The sequence below is a fragment of the Octodon degus genome, unplaced genomic scaffold (genome assembly GCF_000260255.1).
Source record: "Octodon degus isolate 3935 unplaced genomic scaffold, OctDeg1.0 scaffold00053, whole genome shotgun sequence".
In the NCBI taxonomy this organism is placed as follows: Eukaryota; Metazoa; Chordata; class Mammalia; order Rodentia; family Octodontidae; genus Octodon; species Octodon degus.
The window spans coordinates 491,341-507,353 of record NW_004524629.1 but is presented as its reverse complement, the minus strand read 5'-3'; the positions used below and the strand labels follow the sequence as shown (position 1 = coordinate 507,353).

Below are 16,013 nucleotides of genomic sequence, written 5' to 3'. Positions count from 1 at the left end.
TATTTTATTTTCAAGAGTAAAAACAAAAGCAAAGACAAATAGCAGATACAAAGACAGAAAGAAGGTAACATACAACAGTACATGTTACAGATTTTCAAAACAAGAAAAGCAAATTAACAATGGTTGTTACATTAAGTATTTTTATTGTCAAATCTGTTGCTCAGATTCAGATATAGTTATGCAAGATTGGATAAATTACTGAATATTAATGTTTGCTTTCATTAAACCTTAATTTGTTTTCCTTGTTCAATTCTCTTTGAAAAACTATTTCTCTCAGATACTGGCCCACAAAGGCCTCCCAGTTGTCCTTCTACCTCTTTGTTCAGCCTTTTTTTTTTTTAAACTGTCTTATTGGACTCTATCATTTTGTAGACTTTTAGTGTTGAAGAGTTTCTGAGTTCCCTTTGATTTTTTTTCCTCTAATTAAACTCTACCCTTGATAAGCTCACCCAATTTTGTGGCTTTACCTATACACTAATGACTCCCACATTTACATCTCTAGTCTAAGCTTTTTGAATTCTTAAGAAAGTACCCAACTGCTTGTACACTTGGCCATCTAGTAGATGCCTAAAGCTTACTTACTGAAGCAATAATGAATTCCTGATCTTCTAATAACCTGCTTCTATTTCAATCTTTTCCATGTTGGTCCTTGAGAACTCCTTTATACTTCTCCTCTCCATATTTTTCATCATGATTGTTCGCTTTCTCTCATGCCCCATATTCTCTTTGTGAGCAAGTGTAGACTTGACTTTCAGTGGATCAACAACTGGACCCCTTCTCACCAACTCCATGGTATCAGTATGTCTTTTGCCTGGATTATCCTAATAGCTCTCTGTTTCCTCATTTCCACTCATGGGTCTATTATCAATGCAACAATCAGAGTGACCTTATTAAAATTTAAATCAAATAACATCACTGCCTTGCCAACTCTTCACTGGCTATCTTATTCACGAGTGAAAATCAGAGTCTTTACCATACCTACCAAGTCTTCTTTTCTTTCATTTCTGACTTTCTTCCCTATTATTCTTCTCTTGCTATCTCCTGTACCGATATTGATCTCCTTGATGTTTCTTAACAGAGAATCCGAACAAAAAAGGGACCACAAGTTTGCTCTCATTTCAAAGCCTTAGAACTTGTGCTTTCTTCTGCTGGGGAAGCTCTTCTTCTGGCCTGCCACATGGTTGCTGCCTTACCTGTCACATTCTTCCTTTTCCTAACCTAACCTTAACTGTCTCAGGTGATCTCCCTGAACTCCTACTTCAGTGGTTCTTCTCACTACCCTTCCATTCACCATCCTTGCATTGTCCCCTTTACTTCTGTCCCCACTGTACTTCTTAACTCCCCAAGTGACAATATGATATGTAGTATAACATCTTTATTTTCTCTATTCGCTTCTCTTCAGTTGAACGTAAGTTCTATGCCCAAAGACAGCTGGTCTGTTTTAGTCATTAATACGTCCCTGGAGCATAATAATATTTAGCACCTAATAGGTGCCCAATGAAGACTTACTGAATGAAAGAGCTTCTGTAACCTTTTTGCTTTTCTCACTAGACCTTAGATGTCATTAGGGCAAGAATCATGTCACACTCACCCTTTTGCCTTTAGAATTCAATATGGTATCTGGCAAAGGGTAGGGGCGATCACTGATATTTGTTGACATGAACTGTTGAAGAAAAACACATTCTATAATTTTTGAGAGCATTCCAAGATGGACAGAAGGATGACACAGGATTATATAGATGATATGGAGGAAAGAGAGTAAAAAGTCGCATAACCAGAAAAAAATTCAGATATTAAATTTTGCATTATAAAAATGTGGATAGAATTTGGAAACAAATATAGGGGAGGTCCCGGGATTTTTACTATCTAGAGAGTAGGAATGAGGAAATGAATCAACTCATCTGGGACTACTTGAGGCCTTCAACACTGCTGTCTCTTCAAGGAAGCACTAACATTTACAGAATATTTATGATGTGCCAGAATTTTTAATGCAATTTGCAGTGGCTTCTCACTAGCCTTTTTGGTTCCTCCACCCTTGGCACCAGCCTGAACAGTTGAGTTCCTCTATGTGGTGTCATTTTCTTGCGTAGCCATACTAGTTGATTTTTTTTTTTCAATTTTGTAGTTCCTTCTTCTCTTTCCATTTAATGCAAAAAGAGTTGTAAAGTAGAATGGTTGCCTTGGGAGTATAAGTCACTATATTGATTTCAGGAAATTATTTTAAGCAGGGCCATATTACAGAGCCTAAACCAGCTGTTTTAAATGGCTAAACCAGCTCCTTGAATGGCTCCTTTGGTAATAATATCATAACTAAGCACAAAATAATGATAAACATGAAATTTAGACTATTGGTTACTATGGGGAGTTTAAAGGGCTTTCTAGGGTGTTGAGAACGTTTAATTTCTTAAAGTAGATGGTAACAAACATTCATTTTATTGTCTGTAATACATTCTATATTGCATAAAATATTTTTTAAAAATCAAATTGGTTCTCTGGACTAAGCCTCTTCTCAAACAAAGAAAGGTCTTTAATATACATTAGACTTAGACTCATGAAAGTCACATCAACATCTAAAAGTAGTTTTTGTGATTAAAATAATTGTAAGCACTTCAAGTCTTTCTGTGGAAAACACTTATATAAAGGTCATTCAACAATAGAGACTAAAATACTCTCTTCCTGTTAGGATTAACTGGAGATTCATTTTGTTTGTTTGTTTATAGATAATTCATTTTAAACACAAAATGTTCTTATTTTAGTCCCAACATGAATGGATTCCAGCCAAAAAAGAACAAGTCTATTTAACTTAAAAGTGTCTAGTGATGATATTCAGGTCCTAACCAGTACATGCAGCTATAATAAAGTAAAAATTCATTCAGATCCAAATTAGAAATGCAGTTAACATAGAAGCAAAAGATGAAGTTTTTGGCCTTTGTTTTGCTACAAAGCTCTGCATTCTCATAGGTTGGGTGAGGCATTTGACCTGGGACAGATGATAAAGAGGGGCCAAATATGCTGCAACCTCCCATCCCGAGTAAATGGAAGTGGTTGGATCCTGGGACGGGAAAAAAAGGTCAATAGTTAGCCATGCTCAGAGGACACCACTGAAAAGTAGATATTAATTAAAGAGGACTCCATACTGGCAGCAAAGTCACCCACTATCATCAACACATAAGCTTTAAAATAAACAAACTCGAGAAGACAAGGCAACAAGATGCCTCTAAAAATTCCCAAGTCCCCCAAAGTCGATCCTTGGAGCATCAAAGCAGAGGAAATCAAAAGCTACACAGTGGGATTATTTGAAATGTTATCAGAGGTGATAGCAAAACAGATCAATAAGGACTTTGGCAAGCTCACAGATGATATAAATAGACAGATAGTAGTCTAAGTAACAAAATGATCAGTGAGCACCCAGAAGACTCTGATAGAAGCTAACAGAGCTAAAGAAAACCATGCAAAATATAATCAGCACAGAAAACAATTAAGAGTCTGTAAAAAGGCTCCAAAATGAAAGTCAAGAGATTAAAAATTCCATCGAACATATGGGCAGCAGGAGTGACCGGTGTTGAGGACGCAGGCAGCACAGGAAGACAAACCTGCTGCCAGTGACCTCTGAATGGGCGATATCTTAATTATATAAAAAAAACATGAAAAATGTATTCAACAGCTCCTAAATGCTGTAGACTACCATTGCCTGGAATTAGTGAAAAATCTGTAGACAGCACACATTGCATAGAAAACATGCTTCCTGAGATGATAGAAGACTTTCCAAATAAGGGAAATCATTTTTAAAACTTAAAATCTTCTACTACTTAAAAATTTCAAAAGAACCAGATGAGATTAATTTTAAAACTACTTTTTAGCATATATACTACCAATATATCCCAAGTACATTTCAGCAGCTAACTAATATAAAGATCAACAAGATATTTTACATTCATCTCACAGCCAGTGTTTGCAGTTTGGTGTGCATTGTCCTTCATTTGTCCACGTCGGCACTGGCCACACATCAGGTGCTCAGAGCCACATGGGGTTGCAGCTATCCTGCCAGACCCTGCGAGCTGTCAGATTATCCATGAGGTGTGGCTGCCATATGCCTGCTGGGCTGAGAAGGGACTGGAGCCCCTGCCTCCCTGTCTCCTGCCATCATGTACTACTGCTGAGAATTATTTTCCCCTTTGGTTCAACAGCCACAGAATGAGGATCTACAGACAGAATGCCTCCAGTGCCGGGCCTTGTAATCATGTGCCACTTACACAGTCTGTGGAGTCTACTGAGTCTGTTAACATAGTAAATTTCACAGTAGGACAACTTTTGCTTGAATACCTTTGGGGAAGGCCTGAATTATCCATAGGAAACAAATAATAGATCAGGCAAGAGACACACTCGAAATTGAGTTATGGTTAGAGAAGAATTGGAAACTGGCATCAAAGAAAACTATAGATTACTGGAGGAGGGTAAGGGTACAGATGCTGTCAGAGTCACTTGGAGCTGCAGATGAAGTCACAAATGTAGGGAGAAGGTGAAGGGGACATGGGCAACAAATCTCCTATCCTTTTCTTGACCAGGAATTATCCCTACAGGTTCAGTGGTTTGGGGGAGTCCGATGATGGCATAACAAATTCAGTAACTTCACAGCAGTATATGTTTGGGGAAGGATGTTGCAGGATTATATAAAAGTGGGAGTAGATAATGAAATGAAAAGTGTAATGGTTATTTTTGCACAAGCTCTGTGAGCAAAAGAAAAACAATGGTAATGAAAGAAATTACGGATACTGGCAGGAGAAAAGGAAGTGGAATTCCGAGGGCCTCTTGCTGGCCATGTAACTTATAGCAACACAGAGATAAATCTATAAATCATATGCACTGCTATTTAGGTCCTTACAGAACAGGACAGTTAAGAGGAGAAAGTAAATACATGTCTGTCAGGGTGGACCAAAGAGACTACTTTAAGATACCAGAATTATTTGGTCATGGGGGGCTTCCAAGCGTAACCCAGATGATGAATCAGAATGCTGAACGCACCGTGGTGTTAATTCAAAAAAGTGAGAGTGTTTTGGTAAACCATAGGACTAAGGGTCAAGGTCTGGGATCTGGCCCTTCTTGTGTCTGGGCTGTGTGATGGCCAGGACATTCTCTGGGCCTCAGTTTATTCACCTGTAAAATAAAAATCCTGGCAGCATTTACCCCCGAGAACATTTTGGCTTTAAGTGGGTATAATATTTTTTAAAATGTATTTGATACAGGGTTTCACTATGCAGCTTGGACTCAAAGTGATGCCCCTGTTTTCAGCCTCCCCAGTACTGGGATGACAGGCATTCACCATCACTGCCGGATTTGGTAGCTGGCTCAGCATGCCTGGGGCCAGGCCAGTGCAGCATGTGGTGTTGGGGATTGAACCCTGGTCCCTGTGCTTGCCTGAGCAGGTGTTTAGTCCATTGAGCTATATCATTGGCCCCAAATGGCTATAATTTTGATTTAGATCTTACCCTTTTCTATTAAAATCCTCTACCGTGGTACCCCTTTGTCTGCAGAGGATGCATCCCAAGACTTAGCAGGTGGCTGAACCAATAGATTGTAGCAACCCTGTGCATAGTATGCTCCTTCACTATACATACATATGTATGATAAAATTTAACTTATAAATTAGACATAGTAAAAGGTTACAATAGTAAGTAGTAATAGAGCAATTATAACTCTCTACAGTAGTACAAGTGTATTATCATCACTCTCATATTTGGGTGCTATTACACTCTACTGTAACATTAGCACAGTGATAGCTCAACAGTGGATCTTATAGCTTAGATGGCTTCAAGTGACTAATGGGTGGATAACATATACAACATGGATACTTCAGACAAAACGATGATTCAAATCCCAGAGAAGACAGATTAGGGCAATATAAGACTTTATCATTCTATTGAGGGAGGCATACAATTTAAAACAGATCAACTGGGGCTGGCGAGATAGCTCAGTGGACTAAGCACTTGCTTTGGCAAGCACAGGGACCAAGATTTGATCCCTGGTTCTGCATGCTGTGCAGGCCCTGCCCCCAGGCTAGGCTGAGCTGACAAATGAGTTGGGGATGGTGGCGCATGCCTGTAATCTCAGCACTGGGGAGGCTTAAAACAGGGGGGATCACCACGAGTCTGAGCTGCGTAGTGAGGCCCTGTACCAAATACATGAATTAAAATAAATAAACACATAAAAGAGATCAATTATTTGTTTCTAAATATTTCCATTTAATATTTTCAGACTGTAATTGACTGTGGGTGAAGGGGTAGTTGAGGTAAGATGAGGTTGTTAGGCTAGGGAATTAATCTAATAGGACTGTTGTTATGAGAAGAATAGATACGTGAGGCCTACATCTAGGAAGGGACAACCACTCGGGAAGAAAGCAATGAGAAGGTAGTCATGCACAAGCAAGGCAAAAATCAGATTGAGAGTCTGACTGTGCTAGCATTGTTATCCCAAATGTTTACTCTCCAAAACCATGAAAAAAAAGTAATAATAGAACCCTGTTGTTTGAGCCACCCAGCTTGAGAAAAACTAATACCATTAATTTTTTGATCAGTCTTCATCAGGAAGGACTTTGCTTTTTAGCGACACATTTCTTTGCCCAGGATTTTTTCCTTCATCTCCATCTGCTCGAGTCCAATGCAAGTCGAGCTTTGCTAGAGAGACCACTGAAGCTCAGAATACTCACTTTACAACAGAATATGAATTTCCTTGTGGCAACTCTTATGTTATTATGCTGTTGGTCAGAGAATTTACCAAATACCATATTTTCCAGGTGAACTTTGGCTTTTCAAAAGATCATATATTTCTTTTTCACTAGATGAGTTCTTTGAAGATTAGCAGGGACATTTTAGAAAATGTTTGTGAACAATCTTTTTTAAGTCAGAGAAGACTCATTTATGTATCAAAAAAAAAACCCCAAATTAAAAGCTTTTTATATCTTATTTCCAAAGTAAAAGGATAATGGAATCCTCCATACCTAGAGATATTTTAATGTTATCCCTGCACTCAATACACATGAATAACATAACAGTTTTGGCTGAAATCTCCTACTCCTTCCAACCATTCAGCACTAGCATAAGGGGGCAAAGCATTAATCTTTGTTTCTGTTGTAACAATCCAATACTGGTCATTGCCTTCTGTTTTTTTCTACTGCTTACAGCAGCAACGGAAGTTCACAAGAATAGCTTCCAAAAATCTTTGGCCAGAACTAAAGGAAGTGAGTATATTCACGGGTAGAAGGATGATTCAACCTCTGAGTGCTTAATTCTTGGTATCCCTTCTGAAATTGCTGAAAAGAATGCCAAGAAGTTGTAATTACCATGGTGCTCCCTGGGAGGTGGAAATCTGCCAGTACTCATTGGATTTCTACCAACAATTCATTTCAAATAAGTCATCAAAGGAAATGAGCATCTATTTTGGTCATTTACGGGAAGCATCTAACACCCCTATAACATCCACCTGTGTGCCTGATACAAAGTTTTATAAAATTATGCTTCTTATTGGCATTTCAAAATTCAGATTTCAACATCTACTAAGCATAATAGAATGCAACATAACATGTCATGAAAGAATTATCAGTAAGAGAGGCCAACATTTCGTCTCAGAATAAGAAGAGTAAACCACTCCACTCACAAAAATCTGCAAGAGTTTGCACAGGGAAATGAGAACTTAATCTCCTGGTAAGAACACACACCAGTGTTCAAAATATTTATCAAATGCCATATTTTCCACTGAACCAAGACTATCCAGGGGAGCATCCATCACTATCCTTAGGAAAGTGAGAGGACTGCTTTTGCAATCAGAGAAGCTTCCAAGGCCCTCATGCCAAAAGTGGCGTGGAGCGATTCAGCATCAACGTGGAAACTCCGTTGGGAGCTGAGTGGGCAGCTATGAATCATCACTTGCCCTCCGAACATAATGCTACTGATCTCCTTGGACTGTTGTTTGAAAAATCATACTTCATGTTTTTGTAAGGAATGCTCTTCTTGATGGCCTCAGATAGCCCTGGGGTAGAATCAGACCCTGGTGAGCTGTGTGCCTTGCAAGTGGACAGGATCCAAGACTGTTTGCAGATAATGTTTTGTGTCTACATACCTGACAATGAAGGCTGCCACAGGCACAGGCCCTCTATGCTAGAAACAGCACAAGTCCTGCACGTTGGCATTTAAAATAACAATAACAACAGCAACAAAAATTAGTTTTAAGTTCTTTATAGTCCACTTGAAGGAGCACAGATGATCCATAATTACTGTTTTGTTATGGACAAATAAGCAAATCTAGGAAAATTAACCTACATCCCCAAATTAAGCATGCTTTTCCCCTTTTCACATGGCTGTTTCCATTTATTTGGGCAGAGCTGGTTTTTTAATGTTCTAATAGCTGGCATTTATTTCACAGTCTTCCCACGTCTATCACTAACTTTCAGAGTTGTACAGGCACCCTGAGATAGCTGTTGAAGTTGACTAACGTATTTTATCAGCAGTTGGAGATGGCAATCATTTTGTTCTGAGATCAAAAGCGAATGAGCTGTTTCAATCAAACTTGTCCTTACAGGCAGCTACTGCTGTGAAGGTATTATTGAGCCTTCCCATATAAATAAATAGCTCTTGCTGCTGGTGAACGATCCAGCTGATGGGTCTCTGAGTACAGATCACTGAGATTTGTCTTATATGCTGCACACTGGATGGAACTGAACATGCCTACTTCACAGAAATGCCTGCTACAGAAAATTTTGTAGTCTTTTATGTGAGGAAAGAAGTTACATTTGTTTTTGCTGTGCAATCTCAAAGTAGAGAATATAATCCATAGGTGGGAGCCAGAGGAGAACAGATTTCCTATTTTGTAACCCGGCCTCTCATTGGTGACTGCACAGTTTCGAAGAACATACCCACTTCTGGAGATGCTCAATGGCCCTGCTTCAGGAACAGCACAATCAAGCTACAGCAGTACTGCCATTCTCTCAGATTATAAAGATCATGTTTTTTGTCTTCAAATTTTTTATTTGATTTCGAATTTTTATTTTGTTCTGTTTTATTTTTGGTACAGGGTCTTGCTACACAGCTCAGTCTCATAGTGCTCCTTCTGTGTCAGCCTCACAGTGCTGGGATTATAGGCATGTACCACTATGCCCGGTTTTGAGGCTGGCAAGCCTGAGGCTTCAGGGCTGGCACAGCACGTTGGGGAGTGAACCTGGGTCCTTGAGCTTGCCAGACAGGCACTTGACCACTGAGCTATCTCCCTGGATAAATTTTTTATTTTAAAGAGAATAAAATATAACAATAAAAATCATACAGAATTTCAAAGCATGATGGACAATTAACTATGGTGGTGTACTGCATATTGTTATCTTCAAAGTAGTTGTTCAGATAACCAAATATAGGCATGCAAAAATGATCAAATGACTAAGCATTAACTATTCTTTTCAATAAACCAATAGAAATTAGTAGTCTAATGATCATAACTATCTTGTGAAGGATCATTTTAAAAAATGAGGATGATTCTAGGAATGCAGGCTGCTATTTTTTACTTCTGCTGGTTAGTCAATTGCCACTTATTACCATCAGTTAATAAAAGAGAAGATATAAAAATGGAAAAGAAATATTGTAAGAGTGAAGGATAATTCTCTTTCTTCTTATTTATTTATTTTTATTTTTTATTTTTATTTTTTGGCAGAACCGGGGATTGAACTCAGGCCCTTGTGCTTTTATTCTACTGAGCCATCTTCCTGGCCCCAGGATAATTCTTATATATTAAGTAAACCCAGCTTTATAAATATATAGCACTTAGGTAAATTGAGTCCTATAACACATCAATACTATATATTCTATATTGATGCACACGCACATACATGTGCTCTGATAGAAAAAGTACTGACTTTTAATAGCAGTTATCTCTGGCTATGGGAAGGAGATTGGGAAAGGAGAGAGAGAGTCTCTTCTCTTATTTTTCTCATCTCTCTTTTATTAACTGATGGTAATAAGTGGCAATTGACAAACAAGCAGAAGTAAAAAATAGCAGCCTGCATTCCTACAATCATCCTCATTTTTTAAAATGATCCTTCACAAGATAGTTATGATCATGACACTACTATTTAGAAAGGTCTTTTACATTACCCATGGTATTTAATTCTTAATGTAAAAATGGTAACAGAAATATTTCTATAAAGTGTTCAAGTTTGCCAATTTTGTATGCAAGAAGCATACATGTTTGTTATACTATTCTTTTGTATTTTTGTGTTCAGAATAATTGCCTTTTCCTCTCACCCAAAACAAAGCAAAACACTAAGCTTTATTATACCACCTTTATTTTTCTCATCTCCGCACTCACAGGTCTGAACTCAATAGCCCAGTACTGCAGACTCACAGGCTGTCACCCGGGAGACAGGGAACCCATCGCGCATGGGTTGCATCTTGCAAGCATATTGGGAACCATGCCTCAAGTGTAAGACTGAAGAAAAGATGTAGGTCCTCTGTGTTGTTCAGTTGTTTTTTTTTTTTTTTAGAACCAGGGATTGAACTCAGGCCCTTGCTCTTACCAGGGAAGTGCTTATTTTACTGAGCCATCTCCCCAGCCCCTACAGTTCTTAATTTTAGCAAATACTCTACAGTTTCTTTCCTCTAAAACCAGAAAAAAAGCTCTTTCTTTTGGGACTCTGAGAACATCCCTTCCTTTCAGATATAATTGAGATGATAAGTTTCTATCATTTTAAATCTAAATTACTGCATTTATTATTTTCCTTCATAGAACTAATATCTGAAAATTATAGCCATAAAAGTGTCATTATTATTATTGTTATTATTTTTCATTTTATGTATTTAGTACATGGTCTTACTACACAGCTTGGACTCGTAGTGATCTTCCTGTTTTCAGCCTCCCCAGCTCTGGGATTACAGGCTTGCGCCACCACGCCCAGACTCACTGCCCTGCCCAGCGTGCCCTGGGGGCAGAGCCAGGGAGGCATGTGGGATTGGGGATGGAACTCTGGTCCCTGTAATTGCCTAAGCAGGTGCTTAATCCACTGAGCTGTCTCGCCAGCCCAAAAGTGTCCTTACTAAACAAGTCATGACATACAGTACAGTTGTCACATATCTAACTTAAAATAACTTTAATTATATGAAGCCAATCCTAGACATGGCTTGAAATGACATGAAGATATGTCTAGCAGCAGAGGTAGTGGGTGTACAAGTAAGGCTTTCATTTGATTCTACTACTTCAGAGAGATTAAAAACCATGAGTTTTTATGGTTTTTATCATTTTATCTATTTTTTTCTTTGTGTTTATCCAAGGCAAAGTATAGTCATTTTTCATGGATGAATAGATGAGTACCTATAATATATTTTATTTCTTAATTTTTTTCCATTTACTCTTTTTGTCTAATTCAGTCAATTGTTTCCAACTTGGGGTTTAGGGGTATTTGATGGGACTAAAGGCAATACTTTGCCACTAAACAATTTCTCAACACTTCAGAAAGCTTTAAGAAATATCACTGGAAAGTCTAATTCATTTACTTTTGGCTAGAAATATATATCAACAAAGTTCACAGTAACTATCCTATACTTACTATTTTTATCAACTGGTAGCTACTTGTCTTTGATTTATTTTTAAAAGGATTGAGAATTATTACTTAGTAATTATATTTTTGTGTCTAAACATTTTCAGCATATGGGCACAATGGGAGTAAATCACAAAGAAATATTTTGGGTAAGAAATATTACGTGGCAAGAACTAAGGTAATCTGAATGTTATGAATGGCAAAACTCACCTGACTGCACTTCAAGGAAAGCCAGAAGATACTCTGCAGGAGAACTAATGATGAGGACATACTAGGGTCAATTTCTTTTTGCCTTATCCTGACTTTAGATTGATGTTCATCTAAAAGCAAAGTATTTCATTTAAAGTAAAATAATTAAGTTAATTTAGGATTGAAATCTTTTGGATGCTAAGGTCAGTGTTAGAAGACACACAACCAGAAGTAAGATCTGGGAAGATAAATTTTGAAATGTATGACAGAATAAAAGATGCCGTGGTGAGAGGACAAATGGCCACTCTTCAAATTCGTATAATTCTCTACTTCATAGTTCTGCCAGTGGGTGCATGGCAGACAGGGATGTGGAGATGCTGAACTGAACTGAGCTGAAGTAAGGTGTTACCATCCCCAATTCACCCAAAACTCTTGCCTTACTCCTTGGATGTTCTATGCGTCTCGGGATGGAAGTCCTGAGGGAAAGAACGTTCATGTTTTCTTCTCAAATGGCTGTTCTAGATATTTTTCAGTTCAAGGAAAACAAACCCAAGTCCCCTTTAAAAATGTTATTCCTATATGAATTGCAATGTTTCTTCTAGATTCTGTAACATACTGAAGAGATTTCTAGGCTATTTTTTAAAAATAGAAAATGAAGCCTAGTCCTTTCTGTCTTGTAAGGCTTATGTAAACAAGATAAACAACATGTCACCAATAGCCTCTAGTTGATCCTCAACCTACAGATGAAATCACAAGCCCTTGATATTTAGATTACATGTGCAACTCACAGTAAGACTAATAAGGATTTGAGCTAATAACAGGCATTTGCATGTAATCTCATCTTTATTCATTGACCTTCAGGTATGCTTCTTTTTATGGAGACCACTGAAAGATCACTTTCTACTGGCCCAGTTAGTCCTCTCCTTTCATATATGTATCCTTCTTAAGTAGTTCTTGTTTTGCATTACAATTTATTATTATTTTAAATAATCCTTATTTTATATTGCAATTATTTTACATACATTCTACATATGACAGTAAAGGGAGGAAGTTATTTCTCTATGCTCATGGATGATAAGATGAAGTTTAAGAAAACAGGGAAATCTCGAGTCACATGTTTTGGGGCCTGGCCCAAGTTTGAAGCTCACCTTGTGTCTTTGAGTCATGCTCTTTCTGCTCTAGGGCATGTCTTTAGATGGCATGCTGTGATGCTCTGTTTCACCAAGTATCACAAGTATCATGAGTTTTTGTTTTTTGAGATAATAGGAATTTAATCCAGAGTTTTTCTACCACTGAGGTGGAACGTTAGCTTTTTTATTGCTTATTTTGAGACAGGGTGCCACTAAGTTGTCTAGGCTGGGCTTGATCTTGCGATCCCACTGCCTTAGCTTCCCAAATGGTTGGGATTACAGATGTGTGTCCCTCTACAAAGTTTTAAGAACAATGATTACTTTAATGCTACATGAAATAAGTAAGATACACCAGATTAAATATCACCTGGTTTCTCTTACATGAAAAACCCAATGTATAAGTAATTTAAAGGGTAAAATAAAAGATAGATGGTAGGAAACAGAGAGCTAAATCTTTTGCAGAGAAAGGGCTCTACTAATGGAGGAAGACGTAAGGGAGAGGATAGTAATTTTAGGATTAAGAGGTGATGTGTATATGTACCAACTTTCCACAATGTACATATTCATTATGTATCTCACACATAGTAGTAAAAAAAAAAGTGCTAACTAAAAACTTAAGAAAGAAAAGATTCCAGCCAGCACCCAGGCCCAGTGTGTGAGTGGGACTGCCCAGGGTCTTCTAGACCCTCACTCCAGCCAGCACCCAGACCCGGCTTGTGAGTGGGACCACCTGTCAGTCCACCGGATCCTCATTCCAGCCAGCACCCAGACCAGGCGGAGCGCGTGCGCGTGTGTGTGTATATGCGTGCACATTCATGTAGCTTCCTTCATCAGACAGGCCCAGTGTGAAACCTGGTGGCAGAATTCCCTGCAGAGGGGCAAGAGGCAAGACCCATCCAGTTGATCCAGAAGCAGAACATCTTGCCAGAGTGGCACAGCAGATTCACTTCCAAGGGCTGCTGCAGGAAGAAGTGGAGACAGCAGCCAAACCTAAGCCAGGCTCACCTGCATGAGTTTGAACTTGGCAGATCCCGACCTGGTGCTAAGGTAATAGTTCTACCAAAGCTCTACATCAAAGATCAGAAGACAGTGCTATACAAAATGACAAAGAGAAGGAGCAAAATGCATCCTCAGGCCCCAAGCCCACCCACAAAAAATGCAGGAGACAATAGCATAGAAGAAAATGGAAAGCACAAACCTGAAATCTCTGAAATAAAAGCATCTAAAGTAAGGAAACAACTGCAGAAAGCTATAGAGGAAATCAGACCAGAAATAGTTTCTGAAGTAAAAAAAGAAAACGAACTATATTGAAAGAAGTACTAAGTGCTTCTACAGAAGACACTGATAAAAAAATAGAGAATATAAAAATGATTGAATCCTTGAATGAGCAATATAAGAAAGAAACAGAACGCATGAAGCAGTCTCAAAATGCTATACAGGAAATTAAAATCTCAATCACAAGCTGGCAAAAGCATTTAAATAAAAGTGAAAACAGACTTTCAGACCTTGAAGACACCATTGCAGCTAGTGAAAAGGTAAGAAAGATTTCTTAAAAACAACTAGGATGCAGGACAAAATAATTCAACATCTGCAAGATGATGCAAAGATGAACAACATAAGACTAACAGGCATCAATGACAAAGAAGGAGTCAATACAAATGATATAAAAAGAATATGGGAGGAACTCATAGCAGAAAACTTCCTAAATATGGGAAAACAATCTGACATTCAGGTAACCGAAGCATATAGAACTCCAAATAACACCAACCCAATTAAAACCACACCCAGATATATAATAATCAAGATCCCAGAAATTCAGCACAGGAACAGTATACTGAAAGCAGCTAGAGAAAAGAAACAGATGACATTTAAAAGAAAATCCATCAGAATAATGGCAGATTATTCAGAAACCATCATGTCAAGAAGAGCATGGAGCAAAAGTACTTCAAGTCTTGGAAGAAAACAAATTCCAACCCAGACTGATATACCTTGCAAAGCACTCTTTCAAGTTTAATGGAGAAGTGAAATATTTCCATGACAAACAACTAACAAATTTCATAATGACAAAGCCAACTCTACACAGACTATTTAAAGATATTCTAGAGAGGGATCAAAATGACCACAACTCCATGAATGAGAATGGAAAGAACCCACCAAATAGGGCAAACAATTAAACGCAGGAGAAAAAGAGGTATACCACAGCAATCTTTCAGTTATTCTTTTGTATATAGCAACAAAATATTTCAATCAGCATACTGTAAAAATGGACTTCTCCTGCACCCTATGGGGCATGATTCTGTCTGGGTCTACAGGGTGGATATCAAGAGAATAGTAGTGGCTCTGTCCCACAAGTGACACTTGGCCACCAGTAAGCATCATGGACACTGTCCACGTCTACCACATACTAGAACTTTGTGCAATATCCTATCCCCAAACTGTTAGAAGTGGTGGTCATATATATGCCATTCGAGTATTTTTGTTATGTTTTATTTTCAGTAATTCTTTACTATCATGAAAACATTTTCTTAGTTGATATTTTTATGTATTTCAACCTAATCAAATATTATGTGAGTACTCTGAATTGATCATAGATTCATACATATGGTACACTACATTCTGGCCTCTTAGTTGGACCCACAATTTAATTTTAATTTTTGAATATTATTTTGAAATATTTAATTTTTTTGTATTTCAGGACAGGGTGTACAGGGTGTACAGGGTCTCATTGCATAGATCTGACTCATAGTGATCCTCTTGTTTACAGCATCCTAAGTGCTGGGATTACAGGTGCATGCCATCGTGCCCAGTCTCAATCGCCATCTCAGTGCACCCCAGGGGTGGGGGCCAGCATGGCTTAATTTCAAATTAATTAAAATGTAATCAATTTTCTGAATATTGTTTAATTTTAACTTTTGTTTTATGATTTACACTGTTTCTTTGACTTGCAATCTACTTATAAGACATGTTATGATATTTTCTCCTAGTATTAGAAACTTTAAAAAGTGTATTTCTAATTCTTCATTGACTGTATATTAGTTATTCCTTGTCTTTTACACACACACACACACACACACACACAAACACACACACACAAAGTATACATAACCTGACCCAAGACTGACAGT

The 16,013-nt window shown here is 38.0% G+C and overlaps 1 protein-coding gene across 2 annotated transcripts in view; it reads right to left on the bottom strand.

Annotated features, from left to right (window-relative positions):
* Positions 1 to 16,013, bottom strand: part of Dlc1 (DLC1 Rho GTPase activating protein) — a 211,145-nt gene that overhangs the window by 109,005 nt on the left and 86,127 nt on the right. The window lies entirely within an intron of this gene.